The sequence below is a fragment of the Acinonyx jubatus genome, chromosome B2 (genome assembly GCF_027475565.1).
Source record: "Acinonyx jubatus isolate Ajub_Pintada_27869175 chromosome B2, VMU_Ajub_asm_v1.0, whole genome shotgun sequence".
Classification (NCBI taxonomy): Eukaryota; Metazoa; Chordata; class Mammalia; order Carnivora; family Felidae; genus Acinonyx; species Acinonyx jubatus.
The window spans coordinates 77355075-77360134 of NC_069385.1; the positions used below are offsets into that span (position 1 = coordinate 77355075).

Below are 5060 nucleotides of genomic sequence, written 5' to 3' on the forward strand. Positions count from 1 at the left end.
AAACAGTGTGGAGGTTCCTCAAAAAAATTAAAAATATTTTTAAAATCATAAGTTCATGATGACAACTCTACTAAAAATCCACACTTCAGGGCTTCTCCTTACCTTCCCCATTCCATATTTATACATTGCTTCTCCCACAATGAGAACCCTGAATCTTAAACCACCAATATATTTACTCATTTGTTTTATCCTAGAGTACACACAAAAGAATAGTTTTAAGAATCAACAACAATCCTACTAAGTAATGTTCATGATATTATTGTTCTTTTTACCTTGAAAATATCTCATTAAGGGTATACAGTCAGAGAAATGTGTTCAAGAGTTATTTAAAAGTTGTGTTATCATTGTAACATAAAACTGAGCTCATTTGTTTCTCTTTGAATTAAATTTTAGGTTTTTTTCATTATTATTGATATAATTTTATTTTTGAAAATATGAAATATTGCCAGGGCTCAAAACTTCCACAACTATAAAAACGTTGTACTCAGAGAAGCCTCATGTACCTTCCAATTCCTGTCACTACTCCCTTCCTTCTCCTGCTGACCCCAGATAGGGAACCACATATATTCTTTTGATCTATCCTTTCTATTTTTTGTTTTTGTTTTTTGTTTTTATTTTTTTGGTCAAAATAAACAACTATAGGGGAGACTGGGTAGCTCAGTTGGTTAAGCGTCTGACTTTGGTTGAGGTCATAATCTCATGGCTGGTGGGTTTGAGCCCTGCTTTGGGTTCTGTGCTGACAGTGTGGAGTCTGATTGGAATTCTCTCTCCCTCTCTCTCTGTCCCTTTCCCACTCATGCTTTCTCTCTGAAAATAAATAAACTTAAAAAATATATTTAAAAAAGAAAAAATAAACAACTATGTATTTATGTAGGTGTAGATATATAAAAAACAGCACATTCTTTGGCACCTTGCTTTTTTCCACTCCATATTCATTCTCAGGGGTGATCCTCATTCTTTTTTATATAGCTCTACTGTAAAACAGTGCTGTATTGTGTCTGGGCATAGCAGGGTTCGTTCAACCAGCCCCTATGGATAGACTTGGGTGGTTTCCAATTTTTGCCATGACAAATAATAATTTACAACAGTGAAAACTTTTTTTTTTTCATAATTATAGCAGTATACCTTGGGGTAAATTCTTATAAGTCAGATTTCTGGGTCAAAAGGCATTTTGATAGATATTTCCAAACTCTTCTCCATAGGGGGTGAATGATTTTTTAAATTTCCACCAACAATGTTTGAGATTTTCTCCACAGTCTAGCCAAAAGAGTATGTCATTAAGCTTTTGAAATTTAGGTGTATATTTTTTCAAAAGTTTCTCAGGTAATTCTGATGTGCGGTTAGGTTGAGGGCCATTGGCTTGGATTGTCAGCAATTCTAAGAGACTGCAAAATGAAAGCAATGGTGATGGTAATAGTAAAGAGTATCACAAAAATAAACTGAGTAACTTCAAAGAAAAGGATTGGGAACAAGTCATAATAACTTCATCCAAATTTAATTTCTCTAGGGGCAAGAATTAAACACTGTGTGATACTTGGATTAAAAAAAATATATCCCATGCCCTCCTTAAAAAAGGTTTTGCCTGTTTGACATAATTTTATATACTTTACTGGTACATCAATGTCCCATCTGGGTTGACGTCTGTTTAGGCATCAGTAGGGAACGTTTTTAGGGTACATGGCATCCTAGATGACTCATTCAAGTTAATATTCATCCAAACACTACCATGAAATGAACTGATAGAACCTAGGTACAATATTTTATAGGTTCTAAGACAGTCTTTTTTTCTTTAATATTTCTATAATCAGTCTACATCTTATAGCTGACAATATATCATAAATAAATTGGCATCTCTTCTCTCTCTTAAAGAACGACTTCTAGTAACTTTAACACGGAGTTTTAGAAATAAAAGGGTAATTAATTGAAAGGAATCAAAGTGGCATTCTAGGAAAATTATATGCATGCTTTCTTAGTGATCTTGGGCACACACATAACTAATCAGAGAGAGAATAATGTGGTTTTGGTCAGTTTTCAATGTCTCTGCCCTAAGCCCTGTGGCAGTCTTGGTCCTTTCATTTTTTTGCCTCAGCGGTTCATCATCCTTCAGTATTCTCTTTACTCTCAAGCTGGTCTCTGACAATTGGCTATGTGGCTTTTGGGGCTCCTTCCCTTTGCTCCAGGGTCTAGTTATTTATAAAAAAACAGGGTTGACTGCCTCTATTCTGAAAAAACTTTCTCTGTCACAGCTACCATTGCATTATTTTCTCTGTCAGATACTGTGCTCTTTACCCATATACAGGGCCACCTGTACCCTAAGGCCAGCAACAGTTTTCCTAGTTCATGAAGGATTCCAGCTTCAGCTGGCCTGCCAGATCAGTTAAGTCCCCCCCTACCCCCCCATATCTCCCTAGTTGAGCTGATCAACCATGACTGCTGCTAGACTGCATGGTCTCCACACAGTGACCATGTGCCATGCCTGGCCTCATCGTGGACACTCATTTTGGTCCAGGGCCCAGTCTGTCTAACATTATTAACAGTCTGGGTGATACGAAGACTCATTGCCAGCTGGGTCAAAACCCTTGGGCAAGCAAGTTATATTCTTTACATGGTTTCAAAAAGGAAGAGAGAGTTTCTTGACAGGTTTCAATTAGAAAGACTTCATCCTAAGAAAAATCAGAATGCCTTTTAATTGCACTTTTAAATTCCCTTCGTTCCTGCTGAACGAAGATGAGAGCCAAGCAGCTTGGAATAAAGCCTCTCAGAATTTGGAATTAACCTCTTTTCACCAACAATTTTTCTATGACATATTTTTAAAGTATGCTTTGCAATAGTTGTTTTGTTTTGTTTGTTTGTTTGTTTGTTTTGTCTCTGCTGGTTCTTTTTGAAGGTACCATCATAGCAGTAGCCCAAAGTATTTGGAATATGATTAGTGAGCTATTGGAAAAAACTGTTTATGATGGTATCTAGAAAAACGAAAATGCTACTTACAGTTTTAGATGTTAATTGAAAATTTTGTTTGACTTTCAAATTGTCAATCCTACTCAGTTCATAATTAACAGCAACTCAATGTCTAACTTGAATGCAAAAATTTTCTGAGTTGACTCAGCCATATTTATGAGATTCTTATGTTGTTGGTTTCTTAACTGTTAAGGAGATAAAAACGTTCTTTTGTATGTGGATTCCCTCTAGAGCCTGGCTCTTTCTCTCTGATGGTCACAGAGATACAAAATGAAGTAAGAAATGGTCCCCGTTGTCATGAAGCTCAATCTAACAGGCAAGTCTATGTATAAATACATATGCATGGCAGATTAAAGGGGAGAAGAAAAAAGAGATCACAAAGGAAGAGCAACTTCCAGAAGAGTGAAAGGGGAAGCTTTCCTGGAGTGGGTGACAGGTGAGAAAGACTTAAGAGGTGCCTGGGTGGCTCAGTCGGTTAAGCGTCCGACTCTTGATTTCAGCTCAGGTCATGATCTCATAGTTTGTGAATGCGAACCCCAAATTGGGCTCTGTGCTGACAGCTCAGAGCCTGGAGCCTGCTTTGGATTCTGTGTCTCCCTCTCTCTGCCCCACCCTCACTTGCACTCTGTCTCTGTCTCTCAAAAATGAATAAATGTTAAAAAAAAAAAAAAAGACAGACTTAAACCTGAATAGGAATTGCCCAAGTAAAGCTGGGAAGTTTATGGAAGACAGGCTGAAAAAACATTTCAGGTAGAGGAGGGAAATGTAGAAAGGACACAGGTAGAAAAAACACTTGTGTTAAGAAGATGCTGGAAAGTAAACTGTAAGGCATGGAAGAGAAAGTAAGGAAAGCAGAAATCCCTGAACACAATTCTGTAAAGCAAGAACCGTACCAATGTCTACTGAAGCTTTATTATATGCCAGTTCCTCTCCAATCAGGAAGGTAATTGTTAACTTCTTGAGGGTGGTATGCAGGTGAAGTCAAGATCACGTATAGGAAAGCTGGTTAAAAGGTTGTTGTAAGGAGTCAGACAAGCTCTGATCACTACAGAGATTAGGGCTGCCACATTTTAATCTATTTTTGTACTATAGCTCTTGATAGTTAAAACTGACCAATTCTTGAGTTGCTATACTTCAGTTTTGTTTCTTATTTCTTCTTATAGCAGTATCTCTAATAAGCTATTATAGCTTCACACTTGTGTGCAAGAAAGCTAAATGCAAAATATGCAAAAACCAAAAGAAAATCCAACTGTGGGTATGAAAAAGATACATTGGGTAGGTATCAGAGGAGGCAATGTGTACAAATGCAAATATAATTGTTACAATAGATGATATAAAAGATATTTCAATAGCAATTATGCTAAGGATTGTGTCAGAAAGAAAACATGACCTGGGATGTACAAAATAATTTTGGAGGCACTTTTAAGTAAATAAGAATAAGGGCAGAGATATAGGAATGGTTGAAAATCAATCTGGTTTGTGCTCGCTTCGGCAGCACATATACTAAAATTGGAACGATACAGAGAAGATTAGCATGGCCCCTGCACAAGGATGACACGCAAATTCGTGAAGCGTTCCATATTTTATATGTTTTCACTCTTATGTGGATCCTGAGAAACTTAACAGAAGCCCATGGAGGAGGGGAAGGAAAAAAAAAAAGAGGTTAGAGTGGGAGAGAGCCAAAGCATAAGAGACTCTTAAAAACTGAGAACTGAGGGTTGATGGAGGGTGGGAGGGAGGGAAGGGTGGGTGATGGGTATTGAGGAGGGCACCTTTTGGGATGAGCACTGGGTGTTGTATGGAAACCAATTTGACAATACATTTCATATATTGAAGAAAATCAATCTGGTTTGAGCTGAAGATGCAGTTTGGGTTGAATAGATTTTTTTTTTTTTTTCCTGGTCCCAAATGGTTGGGAAATGAAGTTGAAAAAACCTACATTGTCCGAATGGGAGGGCAAGAAGAACTAGAAGTCTCTGTTTGCAAGCAAAAGAAAACCCAATTCTATCTAGCTTAAAAACTGAAGGAGATTTATTAACTAATGCAATTGAAAAGTACAGACTTCAGGCATAATCTGACTCTGACGCTGTGATATTATGAGA

At 37.2% G+C, this 5060-nt stretch overlaps 1 non-coding gene across 1 annotated transcript; it reads left to right on the forward strand.

Annotated features, from left to right (window-relative positions):
• The first annotated feature begins 4437 nt into the window (after nucleotides 1-4437).
• On the forward strand, nucleotides 4438-4544 carry LOC113599021 (U6 spliceosomal RNA). Its single transcript, XR_003419761.1, has one exon. It is a non-coding gene; the product is annotated as a U6 spliceosomal RNA (small nuclear RNA).
• Nucleotides 4545-5060: the final 516 nt, after the last annotated feature.